The sequence below is a fragment of the Pteropus medius genome, unplaced genomic scaffold (genome assembly GCF_902729225.1).
Source record: "Pteropus medius unplaced genomic scaffold, Ma_sr-lr_union100, whole genome shotgun sequence".
In the NCBI taxonomy this organism is placed as follows: Eukaryota; Metazoa; Chordata; class Mammalia; order Chiroptera; family Pteropodidae; genus Pteropus; species Pteropus medius.
In genome coordinates this window covers 14,557,955-14,575,143 of record NW_024340696.1, presented here as the reverse complement: position 1 = coordinate 14,575,143, position 17,189 = coordinate 14,557,955, and the positions used below count along the sequence as shown (strand labels likewise).

At 30.4% G+C, this 17,189-nt stretch overlaps 1 pseudogene; it reads right to left on the bottom strand.

The window, feature by feature from the left end:
• Window positions 1-13,934: 13,934 nt before the first annotated feature.
• LOC120609474 (uncharacterized) lies at window positions 13,935-14,053 on the bottom strand (annotated as a pseudogene).
• Between the last annotated feature and the right edge of the window lie 3,136 nt (window positions 14,054-17,189).

Sequence of the window (17,189 nt, the reverse complement as noted above, 5' to 3'; positions counted from 1 at the left end):
TTGTCTCCTCCTCAAAAAAGAATAAAGAAAAATCGGTAATACTAATGGATGGATCTTCATTGTTTGAGCTTTACTTTTCTCTAATTTGAAAGCCTGCTACTCGGTCAATGAAATTAATGATGGGAAAATTGAGAATCAATGAAAGGAAATACGTTCTTTGCATTGTGTGCAGTCAAGCAGTATAATTCTCTGATGCAGATGAGATCAAGTCAAAAATGTGGTTGGATATAAAACTAAAAGAGATAGATTTATCTTTATTCACAGCACTTCTAGTTATTACTTCTATGGATCAAACAAAAGGGAAATTCATCTTTTGCTTCTAGGCATATTGATATGTTGATTGCCTGCAAAGATAAATGTGTGATATCTTGAACTTCAATGGGATTTATGTTTCAGCGTGGAAACAGGAGAGTGTTGAAGCATGGGATTGATCCTAGGGCTTCTAGAAAAGCTAGGGATCAGATACCTAAACTGAACCTGTGTGACCAATAGAAAGATCCAAATCACATTCTCTAAGATCTTCAAAACTAAGCAATGAAACAGCTATTAAACATGAATTAAGAGATAAAACTTATTTTGATGGTAAATTACTTTCTGTAGAAGAGCACTGAATTAATAGAAAAAAAAAAGAGAAATACTTAATGAGTTCTTTTCTGTTCTAGATATCATTTAAGTGGTATTACGTCATTATCCTAATGATTCCAGTAAATAATAGAGGAAAACTCTAATTGAGAGCAAACTGAATATTAGCAAATATTACATGCTCTATGTATTGACACAATATTTTAATGTTCAAAACAATGCATGAAATCATTTTGTTATATTTTTAAAGATCGAAATAACTAAAGAGAGGTGACTTTTATGAAACCAGTAAATAAACTCATGCCTCTCTGATAACTAAACTTATGTTTTAGCCTCTCAACACCATTTTGCCAAAGGGAAAATTGAAGCTCATGATAGACAAACAATTTTATTGTGGTATGTCACAGTTAAAGAGGAGGGGAGAAGGTTTTGTGAATTGCTGGAGAAAAATAATATTGCCTTCTTATCGTCTGTTTAGAAGGTATCTTGGGCCATTATTACAAGAGGATTTAATTTAAACATTTCAAGTGTACTTTTGAAAGAAAAGCCTGTTTAAAAACTGAAATAATTATTTGAGAGTAAGATTTAATTTAAATATTACCCTACAAACATTCTAATATTATTTGCTGTAGAACTGAATTTCACAAGAAGATTTATTTATATTGCATTTCACTGCTCATTCTAGTACCCCAAAGGCTTTATTGAGAGTAATTTAAGCATCAGGAACCAAGAGATTGTATATAATATGAGAAACAAAGACATGTCAGGTGGCAAATAGGTGCACCCATAGAATGGAATATTTGAAGGCAATTTTCAATAAGCCATTTTTTCTAATTTCAAACTTATGTAATGAATGGGCACAAATTAGTAAAACCTTCAAGAAAAATATTCATACATAGGTAGTTATATAGAATTTGTAGCTTGATTTTACTAATATAGCTACTTCAGGTATATTTATTTAGATAAATATTTATTGACCTTTTTCTAGGATCCACATACTGTTTCAGATTATACAACAGAGAAAGAAATGACACAGTTCCTGCTTTTAATGATGCTTGAAGTCTAGTTAAAGAAACCAATATTCTTTTCAAATCACATAACAAAAAATACATAGATATAAACCATGTGTATTTTTAAGTGCAAAGATAGCATGTAACAGGTGACTTCTAATCTGGAAGATCTGGAAGAGCTTTCCTAAGGAAATGTGTTTTAAGCTGAGAAGTGAAGAATAAGTATGGAAGTGTGTGTGGGAGTAGAATATGGGCAGTGAGTTCAAGGCAGAGTGAAAACAAATTCAAAGGGATGAAAAGAAGGAGGAAAATGATGGAGGTCAGTAGAAAGTGTAGGGGCTAAGGGGAGAAGCCGTAACTGAGATTTCCCTTGTGGCTTGCAACCTCCAAATTTCAATCTCTTACAAGAATACATATTTACTTTTTGTCATACAACATGAATGCTGCAGGTTCTACTCAGTTCTCATATGTTCTTCTGGGATCATTCTGGGGTTGACATATCTCCACATGGCTTCCCATTTTGATATACAGCCACTCTGGCTGTTCTCATGGTGGGAAAATACACTCTACCTACAGTACAGCATAATATAATTTACTGAGTCAGTACACCCAGGAAGTTCAATCACATACCTGACTTAAAGTATAGACTCTCATGATCTGTGTAAAGTTGATATTGAGTTTCTTTTGATTAGGGAATCTCCATACTAAAATTGCAAGTTGTCTATGGATATATGAATTAAAAATGCACAACGTACAGAAATTCAATGGTAGAACTATAGCAACACTCTGTGAACATTTCCATTTTGAAAAGAGAAGAAGGTAGGAGAGCAGAATAGTTACTGGTCCCACTTATTTCTAAAATCTTTCAGGCAAATGTTGTAATATCTCTTTACTTCTATAATAGGGAACTTTGCTCCCCCCAAACAGCTTCAGTTTTCTTTAAAAAATTGTACTACTTGATTACAGTCATTTCTATATACCAATAGAAACATCAACAATTCTTTTTCACTATATTCCTTTTTTTTAAGACTTAATAAAGAGTACTTGGAACTTATTAGACTTCCATATGACCATATGTTTGATCTCTTTTTTTCTAATAAGGTTTATTGAGGACCAACTTAACACAACCAGACCTTAATTTGGTCTTTGCCTGGAATCTGAGTATTAGTTTGAGAATAATTTCCAAAATAGAGATTAAAATGTTGCTTCTTTTAACACTGAAATCTCCTCTTTCATAAATTTCTGGTTCTTTTATTTTCTCTTTCATCTCTGATTATGAAAAGGCCAATTATTTTCTAAACTTATTTAATCAAGTGCACTGACTAATCCACAATTCATCACCCAAAGCCACAGATTCATTAGGTATTTTTTTTTCTTCCAGTTTATCAAGAATGCCAGTTGTATCAAATATTTTATCATTGCAAATTCTGGGTAGCATTTTCAATTTACTTGTCACCTGCTACCTAGTCTTATAACCACTGTTATATGTTATTTTTTTTTTATTTTATGTTATGGCAGCCTTTACCTTTAGATTACAATTTATTAGTTAACTTTTGCTAAGTTATGTTGTTAATATCCTACCTCAAAATCTGTTCGTTATAAATACATATTTCTTTCTAATTCATATTACATGAGAGTTATGGGTCAGCTATCATTCATCTGGGCTCAACTGGGGTCTGCAGGATTTTGCTGAGCTCAGCTGGCCTCATCTAGGCTCTTGTTATCTTCACATGTCTTTTCATCCTGGAATACACATTAATAGGGCACCCCCTATTATTGGGTACTCTTTCCATAGAAAATTCTAGAGAAAGATGGTTTCAGTCTTCCCATCTCATCATGTTTATATTTCTGCTCAGATATGACAGATAATACAGGCAAAACATTTCACATTTAAAATTATTAGAGCAAGAGAAGAAGGCAACAATATGGAGGGAACAAATAATTATGAACAAATAATATAATACAATCTACAACTCTCCACAATCAAAAAACTTAGGAAAAAACAAAGAATTTGAGATCATATAAACCTAACTTCAAAGGTTGTTTTCTGTTCTGTATTGGGTATGGACTCTTGAGAAATGCCATAACATTTATAAAATTTATCCACAACAAAGAAATAAATTTTTTTCCCTGTTGAATATTTAGTGGATTACAAACTAGAAAAGACAAATACAATTTGTAGACAATGCTTTAGACATGGTGGATGTTCAATAACTGTTACATAAGATTCATTTACTTATTCATTGGGAACTGAGTAGCAATAGATTTATTCTATTTCTATTCATAGTTAATTTGACAATAAGGATAGCTCTCTAATAATTTACCTAAAAATTAGTTTATATTCAGGAAAAAAGAAGGTTGTAAACACAACTTGGTGTTTTTAAAACTGAGTCTCAGCTAACATACTAGATGATTTCATTTCCTAGAATTAGTCATAGCAAATAAATTAAGAGAAATTTATTTTATATATGCATAAGTTCTGCAGGAAGCCATGGTGATTTTTTGAAGGGTATAACATTTCTTATATTCTTAAATTCACCTTGCATATCTCATAGAACTGATGTGATTCTCAAAAGATTGGCAAATATAATGTGAAACTAATGAAATTTAGAAAAGAATATTTTACATCTTGGACCTTGTTTCTAGTGAAATCGTGATATATGTCACTAATATTTTAACAATAATACTTTTTTAAATCTCAGACTTTTTAAATTCTAAATTGAATTTCCAACTTTTTAAATATTGCAGTTCAAAATCAAACTTTATAGTTTTTACTTACATAAAACTTAAACTAATATGTTTTAATATCTTAGAAAACTTCTGGCCAATCCCTTTCAGAGGTGGAATTGCTCAGTTACAGAAAAATAAGCAGGAAAAAAAAAACACTCTGGAATCTATATATAGAAAAAAAAATCATCTGTAAAGTACATCATTTATTGAAAATTAAAAATAATTAGTAATTGCTTGACAGATTTAACTAAGATTTTGATTAATGTAACCTTCTTCAACAATACAGAAAACAAAATAAAAAAACATCAAATCATGTTGGAGGATTCCTTTTCTATTTCTATTAGAAACTAATACGTGCTAATTTAGAGAACCTAAGCTTAATTAAAGTTTTATTTTCATAAAAACTTTACTAATTTCCTGATGGGAATTATATGTCACATTTAAAGAGTGCATTTAAACATTGTGTCACAACTTCTGTGGCACAAAGTTGTATAACAAACAACACCAAAATCTCAGTGGCGTATAACCATATCTTTTCTCTTTTTTCCCTTTTACTCACCTCACATTTTGATTGGAGTCTCTGCTTTACTTCTTTGTCTCTCTAAACTCAAGGATGGAGGAAGAACAGAGAAGAAAGGGAAGGTGGAAGATCACTCAATAACTATTAAGAATTCTATCTCAAAATGGCATATATCATGTCCACACACATTTCATTAAAGAAAGCAAGGCCTATGACCACCCTGGAATTAAATGGGGTAAGGATGTAAAATCCTTCTGAGAAGGATAGTTGGCAGTACACACTATGAAGAAATAAAGCAAATATACATATGAATAATAAAATTTATCACAAATACTTTTCAGAAGATAAGCATCTTTACTTACTTGATTTTCATGTCCAATGATTTCACATTTTTATTGTATGTTGAATATAATTGCGTGTATATGCATGTGTGGTGGGAAAGTATATCAGGGAGGAGATAAACATTTAAATATTTCAATGAAAAGGTTAGAAAAATTTGAGGTCACTGTGGTGTAATGTGACATGAAAACTATACTGACAGAATGATCGCTTTATTATCTACTTATATAGAAAGAGGAATGAACCAATAAGCTTTCAGAGTCTTGTGACTCAGAGAACTAGTTTACATTAATTAGTGTTCCCCTCAGGCTCCAGTTTGCTTCTATGTAATGAAGTGCAAAATGAGACTTTCAATTGTGCCAGTAAGCCATTTAGCTGAAAGACGCTACATAATTGACTGGATGTACTTCTATTCAATCGAGTCGTGTATGAAGGACTATGATGGTGTGATAGAATTACAAGGTTATAAGTTGCAATCCAGACAAGAAACCATGAGCTTTGCCATTCCTGCAGTAAGAAACAGATCTTTGGGGAAATTTCTTCAATTTATTTTATGGTACTGTTGGCCCAAAAGTAACAGAAATAAAGTAGCATAAATATCTCTGCTGTTAACATGAACCACAGTTGTCATTTTTTAAAAGATATCCTGAATTAGATCATATCATCTCATCTGCACTACTATATGTTCCACTTCCCATTTGTGTTAAAAATCTTATGAGATTTTGTTTGCCTGTGGATTTATTAGACAATTTAAAATGTTATCTGAAACAGGTGATATAGCAACATGTTAGCTTGTATTTTTTTAAAACAGATATGAGATTAATGCATATAACTTTAAACACAGTAAATTCTATATAGGATATATGTTGTCCATAGAAATATAAAAGAGTTAAAACCATGTTATGACATAAAAAACTGAATAAAATTTTTGAGACAACATAAGCAACATCTTATAATCATAAAGTTTTAAAGTAGATCAGGCACTAAGAAATCTAATACCAATGTATTTAATTGTATGGTTGGGATCGTAAGAGAAATTAAGTGGTTTGTATGCCCAAGTTATCCAAAATTAGTGGCAGAAGTGAGATTACTCATTTATTCATAAATTTGTTTATTCATTTATATAAGCATTCATATATATTTAATAATAAACAAATATTAACTACATATAATATTCCTGGTACAGTTATAGGTGTTGGGGATGCAACTGTGATAAACGCACAGGATCTCTGGTGTTTTCGAGGTAACATTCTAATCAGAAAAATATTGAAAATTAGTTAGAAATTGATGAATGTAGCGATGGAGAAGTCAAGAATATCATAATAATAAAAAATAGAGAGATATAGGCATAAACCCCAGCAACAATTACTCTTGTCCAGTGCTTAACCTAAAACACCCATTGTGTCTTACTTATTTTTATAGTTCTCAACTTGATCTTCCTGTGTTACAAATATTGCCTGATCCTAATCATATTTATGTGTGTCTATTCATTTTTTCAGCCAATCTCCTTTTAATGGACCTTTAAACTACTTTCTGTATGCATACACATCTCTTGGGTAGACCATGATGTAGAATTGCTGAGTATAAGGATATGCATATTTTAAATTTTAACTAAAACCATTGAAACTCTTGAAGAGTAGCTGGACCAATTTATATTCTCAGTGTATAGTTGATATCATTAGGCATTAATTTCTGCCAATTTTATACATGAAAAATAATTTCTCATTATTTTAATGTGCATATCTCTGATTTCTAATTATTTTGAGTATTGGATCAAATTTTATTGCTTTGTGCTTTTATTGACCTTAACACATAAATATCCCTCAATTTTGCCTATATCACTTTACTTCCCCTGTTATTCTGAAAAGTGCCCGTGTTTTCTCACATGGAACAGTGCAGTTTACTAACTGGTGTCCTGTGTTCACTTTGACCAATTTACCACATGTATCTAGGACCATTTTCAAAATGCAAATCTGACCACAACATACCTCTCCCTCAGGTTTAACTATTTCTATGGTTTCACATTGCTTTTAAGATCAAAACTAATATTTTAAACAGGAACTAAAGACACTGTTTGAACTTGTTCCTAACTGTCTCCAAAGCTTCTCTTTGGATGGTGCTGTCTTCTAGCCAAAGAAGCTTCCTTTAGTTTCTGCAGTGCTCCACGCCCCTTCCTGCCACAGTGCCTGTGGACTTACTCCAGTCTTTCGGCATGCCTGCTGCTTTACCTTCACCTGCTTAACACCTGCTCACCCTCAGATCTCAGACTAGTCATAATCCTCCTCAGGAAACTTTTCTGAACTTCCCAATTAAGTGAAACTCTCCCATCATATGTTCTTTTTGTGACCCCTATCTATGCTTTGTTTATAAAATTTTTGTCTGCGTTTTTGGTATCTGGCTTCCTTAGATTGACTCTAAGCTTACTGAGTTCAGAACTGTTATATGTTTTTAGCAGCCAATGCAATTTTTTAGCCAGTAATTTTCAATACTTGGCTTATATTATATGCTCCATGATTGAACGAATGAACAAATGAATGAATATTCTAATTAATTCATCCCTTCTAACATCTTCTGGCTCTTGTTCTAGGTTCTTGATTATTTATATAATTTATTTTAAATCCTTCCATATCCTAACATATACACTGAAGATGTATAATTTTCCTAGGTGTTCTGTTTTAGACACATTACACAGGTGTTGCTATGTAGTATTCACACTTTAACTTATTTTTAAGTAGTTTCCACTTAACTGTTTTGCTTTCCTCTTAAGATAGTAATCTACATAAACACATTTAATTTTTTCTAATTTTATTAATTTCTAAATCAACTGCCTTTTATTCAGACAATATGGAAGGTGTGACATACTATTAATATTTTCTGGTTCTAACAAATAGTGAAATAGTGGGATTTAGAGAATAATCCACAAGTGGTTGAAATAAAATATTCTCTGTTTTTTAGATAGAAATTTAATACTTAATAATACCTGTTAATTGGAATATATAAAAATCTTGAATCCATTAAACTTGTTAATATTCCTTGGAAGATTTTTTGCCTTTTCCCTGAGAAATCTGTTTCTGTGATTCGTGAGGATATTTTTCGTTTCTATAGTATTTGGAAAAGGATGTTGGAAATTTTTATCTTTTTAAAAACTTTTCTTTCTACATTCCATTTCTTTGATTTATGTTACACATGTTTATTTAATAAATATTGACAATTCACTAAGGTTCAACTGGGAATTTAGCAGTGAACAAAACAGGAACAGTAATTGTTTTTATGGAACTGGCATTACAGTGTGAAGCATAAACATTAGTGTAAATTGCATTTGACATTTTAGCATAACCCTTGCCTTGAACTTTTACATCACTAATTTAGCTTCTAGCATTTTTTTTCTATTAAACTTGCTTCTCCATGTGTTATTTCTTTTGTTTGTTAAACCTATTCTTTTCTTTAAAATTGTTAGACTTCACAGTTTGATGATTCTTGATTGTCTGCTAATCATCAAAAAATTGAATATCCATGTGTTCCTGTCTTTTGTCCCAGGTATTGATTATTAGAACTTGGCTTTTTGATATAGAGGGAAGGTCAAGACAGGCTGTGACTAGAACTTGGCTTCTTGATATAGAGCGGGGAAGATCAAGGCAGGGTGTGCTTGTCATTTGTCTTCTGGGTATGCAGCTATACCATTCTGATGGGTTTTTGCTAGGGCCACTGCCCTATCTCTCTGACTCTATTACAGGAGGCAAAGATCTCTTTTATCTACTACTAAAGTCAAGCAGAATATGGTTTCACTTATTTTCAATTCAATTTTCCAAGTAATCATGCTGACAGTAACTCCAGGAACCTCTGCAACTCATTATGTCATTATTAGTTAACTCTGAACACAGAATTTTCTTACCATCTCGTTCCCAATATCCACTACTGCAAATAACTTAGGCTATGTTTATTCAATGTTTTTCTTGTGACTCTGATTCCTCTGGTGATTTTTTCAATGTTATAAGTCTTTCTTATTTTCCATTACTATTATATATTTATTATATTTTAAAGTGTTGTTATATAGAAAATAACAGTGTGAGATGAGTATGCTTAGCAAAAGCTCAGTATTGTATGTTGCTAACATCTGAGTTAGATACTCTATCATTATTTTATAGAACGATTTGTCAAAATGTATGAAATTTTAAATTCTCAGTGTCTCTGATTGAATAGTGTTTTTAGGAATTAATCTTAAGGTACACAAAGAGATTCAGATATAATGGACAAATTTGAAAGTGGTATTTCTGACAATATATTTCATTGTATCTAAAGAATGAAAACTTATTCCACCTTTACAAATCCTATTTTTGTGATAATGCTTAATAATATGGCAAATATTCAGAATATATTATAATTAATGATAGTTATGATTTCAACGTTCTGAAAATAACATGTATGCATGTGTGAAACTGTAACAGAAAGACATAAATGTAAAATATATATTCCAATCTTTTCTAAATTGTACATAATATATATGTAATGGTTTTTACAAGTAAAATATTCTGATATTTTTAATCATATTTAATATCCATCACACCTGACATTTGGTTCAAAGTCAAATATCAAGCAAGGCTTTAGAAAAAGTTATAACCACTCTTTGATATATACATATTTGACCAATAAATAGGTGTATAATGGATAAATTAAACCATACACGAATATTGACTATCAAAAGTTATATATCTCTAAGTCAAACCTCTCTAAATCAAATTTATTTTTTTACAAACTGAGATTATCAGATCTATACAGACTTTGTTATATATCTCTCAGGTATTACTTCAAACATGTTCTTAAAACATTGAGAACAATTTCTTCTTTATCATCTATCAATTATAGATATCAAAAAGAAGAGTGAGCATAGTCCAAAAAATATGTATGTTCTTTAATTTACTAAATTGCAATATTCCCTGGAGGTTAAGCAATTAAACATCTTTCAAATTAACCAAAAAAGCAAAACAACCTATTTTTTATGATCTGTTCAGGGGAAAAAGTTCTGATGATGCTCTTTACGCCATCTGTATCTGCAATTAGAGCTAATTCTATCATATCACAATAGCTAAATATTCATAGGAGCTACCAAAATTAATTTGAAATAAAATTAAATTATTTCTTCTAATTTGTTTATAAAGCAGTGTTATGCATACATAAAAATATGATAAAGTTGATCTGATTGAAATGTAAGGGGAGCTCAACTATTTTAAATATTGCTTTTCTTTAGGATTCTTCTAGGGATTCATATTAAACAAACAAAAATAAACTTTTTACTCTCATAGTTACCTGATTCAAAGTTTTTAAATTCAATATTCTTTGCTATGTTCTTGTAATGTTTGTAGCTGAATATAAGAATGATGTAAAATATCAGAAACTGTCTTATTTCATAATATGAGCTTGCATTCTCTATTAGGTACATATTTTGTTGAGTGAAATATAAGAAAAAAAATCCTTCAATATTTTTCCCTTAGTATGACCGAAGAAAGAGAAGTCTTTCAAAATGTGACAGTGTAAGCCAAACAATATGAGGCATAATTAGGAAAAATTGTTAACATTATGGTCAAAATGTACTCTAAGAAATGAGGACCATGTTAAGTATTCATGTTTAAAAATAGTTTGAACATGTTATTGTTTAAAGAAAACAACCCCAAAAGAGAGCTGGGCAAGACATACAATTCTTCTGTTAACATCTAAGTTAAATTTGGGACATCATCCATTAATCATAACCTTTTACTCAGCATAGACTCTGTTTCATCTAAGTCACTCTTACTATAACTTTAGATGTTTTTTAATCTTTTGTTTAAGCACACTACTGAAATGTGATCTTTTCTCTGCCCTTCACTTACTTTTTGTGTACAAAATGGACATGATATTGAATATTTATAGGTGATTTAACATAGGAAGTAAACCATGAGTCCTATGTAAAAACACATGACTACAAAGATGAATAAGACCTAATTTGTATTTACCATCTTTTGAATCTTAGAAAAACTCATCTAATGTTTTTTGTTTATTTTTATTTTATGAAAGAAGGCAAAGGTTTTGAACTGTGAAATCGTATGGTCAATGTCACACCTGTTAACAGTGTGTAGGAAGTTAATAAATCTTTATTTCTAGGACTGAAGTGACAATTATTTATCTAGGACACTGCCTAGCTCACAATAGATACTTATTACATAGTAATTTTTTTTTCTATTTATGATTAGAGTTTCCTGAAGGGAAATATAAGCTACAATGATGAGTGGTCAAAAAGAAATATGTAAGTACAACAACAAAGATTCTCATAAACTGTAGAGGCAGATATTCATAGAATCTATCTAAAAGATAAAAAGTAGGTCTAAACTGGTATCAAAGCAGAGTAATGAGTCTTTCTTGTCAGTGGTCTTGCTGATATTTGAGCTCAGAAAGAAAATTTGTTAAAACTGATTGATAGTGTTTGGTTTGTGTGTAGAGTTGTTAGCTCCATAGATGTACCCATACAGATTATTTTTGATTCTCAGCCATTTTGTATGAGCAATCTTCTTTCTTAACATATATTTCTCTGAAATTTAAGCTGAAAGTATCATGACCAGTTCATCTTTAAAGGAAGGCACATTTAATTCAGAAACGACCAGATGCTTTCAAGTTTAGGCTGAAATTTATTTGAATATAAATAATTACAGAAAAAGTTTGATTTCTTTTTTGGCTTAAGATGATAAAATTATTTTTAAAATGGGTTATCAAATAATACTCAATATATTGAGTTTTCACAATTAAGTCTATTTAAAAAGTTCCTATCCCATTCATAAGAAAGAGTAGGTTTTAAAAGGCATGAAATTAATTTTGGTCACCTATTGAATTAAACTAAAAGAATGCTTTAATACCTAATTGTTCTTTTTTATAATAATAAAAATTAATATCAATTATAATATTATATAAATTGATTTGATTTTTATTGAAGCCATGCAAATTTCCATCTAATAATTACCATATGGGCAAACACATTTCTCCTGCATGAACATAAAGACACTCCTGGGTGGGATAACAAGGTAATGTATTTCTAACAAACCTTTAGATTTGCCAGAAGAGAAGTTGATAGACTTACTTTATATTTTACTGTTGTATAGTGAGATACTAGTATAACAATTATCAGACCTGGTCCAGTCATGTTAGATTTCTCATTGTGTCCAGGCCCATGCTGAATGAACAAATGTCTTTTGTATGCTATCAACTAGGCTACCACACAGAATATATATTTATTTAATTTTTACAAAAACATTGTGAAGGTAGATTTTAGGTTCCTATTTTACACTCTCACTGGTTCCATAAGACTAAAAAATGTGTAAAAGATCAGTGGATTATTAGTAAAGATTTAAAGTCAGTTTAAATTGATTCCCTAAAACATGTAATGAATCAGTGAGAATAAGATCTTATGAGGCACTGTGTATTTTGTTTGTCTGTTTCAAATGTTTTCTCTCACTCTCTCTATCGCCTACATAAACCTATAGAAGACATTCAGTCATCCCAATTAGTTTGCTAATAAAATTAACATTAAAGACAGATTTTGTAGGAGATCTATTATAGATAATTCTCCACATGGATCTTGAGACATCTTTGCTCCCATGAAAACTTATTCCAAATTTAATCTTTTGTGAGCAAAATATCCTGTATGAATTTTTCTACTTAGACATTTACCCAAAGTTCTCCTTTCTGCTTTCAAAGGTTTCAGTATGGCCTCATGTTCTTAACACATAGCTATAATCTTCAGGCCTTTTTCCCAAACAAAATGAAGAATGGAGAGCCAGTTAGGGTAGAAGATAGTGCCTAAAAGAAAAAAGAAAAAAAAAGCATAATAAAGTTTAAGGTAGAAGTTTTTCTTTTGAGGAAGTCACTATGTCACCCCACAAGACACCTAGCTACATTGAGAATTTTGATAAAAATAAGTTTATGTTTCATTTTGAGCTATGACTTGAGATAAAAGCCAACACTTTCTATTGCTTTCTTTTAGGTGTTTTATACTAATAACTAATTTTATTAATCAAAGTTTATTTTCTCAGAAAAAAAAATCAGAATTTTTTCCTGGGCAAATGAAACTTTCCATCAGCTATTTGTTATTTATGTATAAGAAACTAAATTTCCATCCTATAAAATATGTATTTTATGTAATGTTAACTAACCATGTCAAGTTTACATTTTTATTTTAAAAACATTAATTTTCATATTTTAAAATTTATTATTTTAAAATCATATTTATTTTGTAATATCATTAAATAATTCAGCATTTTGAACCATAAGTCTTACCCTTTCGCTTTAAAAGGTACTTTTATTTTTCAACATTTTTATCCAATTTAAACTGCTTTTGTACATATTTACATAAATATATTAATAATATTATTTGTTTTTCTAGTTTATATTTTCTTATTTGCTATGTGTTCTGTAATAAATTTATAATTCTTAAAAATTGCAACATCTATCTTCCAGTCACCCTCATATCTATTTTCTGCAATCACACTAAATGATTTCTGTTTCTAGTGAAATATCCTCATTTATTCAACACCAGTGTCATTCACTTTCACCATACCCCAGATGTCGGAAGTAGTACAGGTATTGTCAAACGTAGGGAGAACGAGAGGTGAGCAGTTTGTAATTTTTATCTTTTTTTTTTTTTTTTAGGTGAGGCAGCCCTTGGTTGACCTCGCAGATTGCAATGACCTTGTCAGCTTACAATCCTTTATTTTTTTATTTATTTTTTTTTATGCCTACAGCACCTGGTCTTCCTAGGTAGTCTCCCATCCAAGTACTAACCAGGCCCAACCTTGCTTAACTTCCGAGATCAGACGGGATTGGGCTTATTCAGGGTGGCCTGGTCATAGACTGAGGTTTATAATTTTTAATAGTCTTGATATTTAACAACCTCCCAGCTAAGTACCTAGCTGACTACAGATCCATGAGGAATCTCTTCTGAGAATGGTAAAAGCCAGCCCAAATCAGCAGAAACCCTCAGCCAACCATTCTTATATGAGAAAAAAATAAGTGATTTTTGAATTTAGCCTAACATTGGCTTTTGACAATCAAACCTTACTTATATTATTATTATGGGAAATTTTCACAGGGACTTCATAGTACTTTAAATTTATTTTTTCTAAACTTGAAGTTAGCATTCATTTTATTTCCTTGCTCCCTTATCTTGTAAATTTAAAAATTTCTCATGAGTTATCTATTTTGGTGAATAGCATGAAATCCTATGCAATTTCCCAGGTCCAAAATATGTTTTGTTTTTTTCTTCACGTTCGTTAACTTCCAACTTAAAAATGTTTGTACCAGTTCATCTTCTATCTCCTATTTATCTTCAAAATCCATTATACTCTATCTCCACATGAAAATTCCTTAGTTCAGTCCCTAATCATATCTTGCCTAAACTATTTTTTTTTTTAAGCTAGGCTTAGAATCACCTTTCCTTCATTAGTATTTCTCTCTTCATTAAAATGTAACTCACTTTCTAGTACATTAATCTTTCTAAAATGCAAATTTCATCAGGCTATTTTCCTGCTTAACTCCCTTCATTATGTCTCTAGAAAGCAAATTGACACTATTTTCGATGGTCCAAAAAGCTCATTAATATGGCCTACATCTTTCTATCTGTCCCCAGGAAGGTCAGTTCTAGAAGCCATGTTCACATGCTTTTGTATACATGTCCTCTTTCTACTGGAAAGACTTTCTCACCAATATCTACCAACCTAACTGTTTCTGATTTTTCAAGGCATACACTAAGCCTCACTATCTCTTAAAATGGGTAGATTTCTGTAATTTGTATTGTCATGATATTCTAAAGTTACTTCCATTTTAGATTTATTATTTCAACAAATATTGAGCATATTTTACTTCAAATGTAAACTCCTGATATCAGGGAACATTTTTTTATAGGAAGTAATACAACTTGCTCCATAATTTAGAGAAAAGATCTCTTTTCCTATCCTGAAGTATTGTCTTGGGAGACATTACCAGGAATGGCATTATATTATGAATTGATTGCCTCTTAAACTAACAATAACTAAAAAACTAATACTCACATCATTTAAAACTTTTTAATAAATGATTATATAATAGTATATTAAATATTTTAATTTTTAAAATCTTAAAACTTGGTTTAAAATAATTAGGGGGGGAAAAAACTCTTCAAAGTTTTTTTGAATTAAGATATACCTCAGAAGTTTGCTTCCACTGAAGGATATCACACTGTATTCCTCTAAGATCTAAGATTTATTAACTTGTGAATTTCTTGAAATATTTTTAGTAAAAATGTAACATAAGAAAGCTACAGAAATACACGAAAAAATTGTCTATATAAATATCTCTAATAATCTATACAAGTCACGAGCTTTTGATCAGAATGAATGTTCCTTGATCTGTATTCCAAGACTTTGGAAAGTTTTTTGAGTCAAAATTCTTCTCAGTTTCTATCAATTATATGGGGATGTATATATAAAGTGACTACCGTAACAATGCATTCAAACTACAGGGACATCTGTTTTATTTTATTTATTTATTTTTTGGTCTTGTCTGTATTTTCTGTGAAATTGAAATGACATTTAGAGCAGCCTAAGAGAAGGAGCTAACAGTATTTCGGTAAACATGAGGAATTCTTAACAGATTGCCACATTGTAAAACACAAAAACGTTCACAGAATCTTGAAAGAAGTACTGCATGAATATGAATAGCATTTATTGTTGGCCTATAACTATTTGAGTTCACCTCTCATTGATTTTTGTTCTTTTCAGTCTGACAAGACTTTTTAACTTTTTTTTTCTTTTTTTTTTTTTTGCTGTTCACTGCTATTTTAAAAAAGTATTTTATCAGCATTTCTTGGGGTATATTCTTAAATGGTTTCGTAAAATCTCATAATTATTTTAAATTTTCTAAATATATACTTGTACCTGATCAGGGTCTAAGCCATAAACTCACTAAAGGACTCTAAACGATAAGGACTTTTAAACTATAGCCCTGAGCTGTTTTAAATGAGATATATAAGCACTTGTTATAGCCTTCCTTAATTTAGTTATCCATTTAACATATATTTACCAAGTGGAGTGGATATTAATACTAGAACAATGTGCTAGATATTCTTGGGATTAAAAAAAAGGCAACCAGTTTAGACTTTTAATAGTGGTTTAGATATTTGAGATTAGAAAATGAGCATGCTATGCTAGCTAACATCACCCTATACAATCAAACTCTTTCAATGAATAATACAAAAAAGCATAGTGATAATAAGAAATTAAAAGTAATAAATATGTCTTCTGAAATCAGGCTTTCTTATATTTTTTAAAGTTATCTGGGTGGAGAGAGCAAAATTGGTTTTTCTAATCACTTCAGGTTTTTATTGACTTTACTTTTGTTACCATAATTCTCAAAATTGGCTTATATTTCTAAGGAGGTTCAGATAATAAAAGATGTTGCTTTCTCCCCAAGAAGTCCTTTGGCTTTAATTAATTGCAAATAAACAATGCAAAGCAAATTCTATTTTCCAAAATGTACATATAAAGAACAAGAGACATATCAGATGGCAATGTTCTAAATGTTAGAGTAATTCAACTTAGAATTTAAAATATACTAATTGTACTAAACTTGAGATGATCAATTGACTTTCTACTTTTCACCCTCCTCTTACATGTTATCTGTAAAATAACGATCATCTTTTAAATAATTTGTGCAAAAAGAGTTCAAAAAATATAATTTTATAGAGGCATATTTCTAATCTTTAAATTGTAAATTAGAAAAATAATACAGCTTTTATAGATATTAACAATACTCTAATTTCATTTTCATTATGTCTAAATAGAACTAGAGCCTGCTTGTATCAGAGGCTGGGATAAAGCAAACTGCTTGTGAGTTTTCTTGAATAGAAGACAAAAGTGTTCTTTTTTCCAATTTGATCAGTAGAGCTCCATGAAAGCAACTGGAATTATTTTGAAAGAGGGCAATGGGTTGACTTTTTAGGAAAGAGTCTTTAA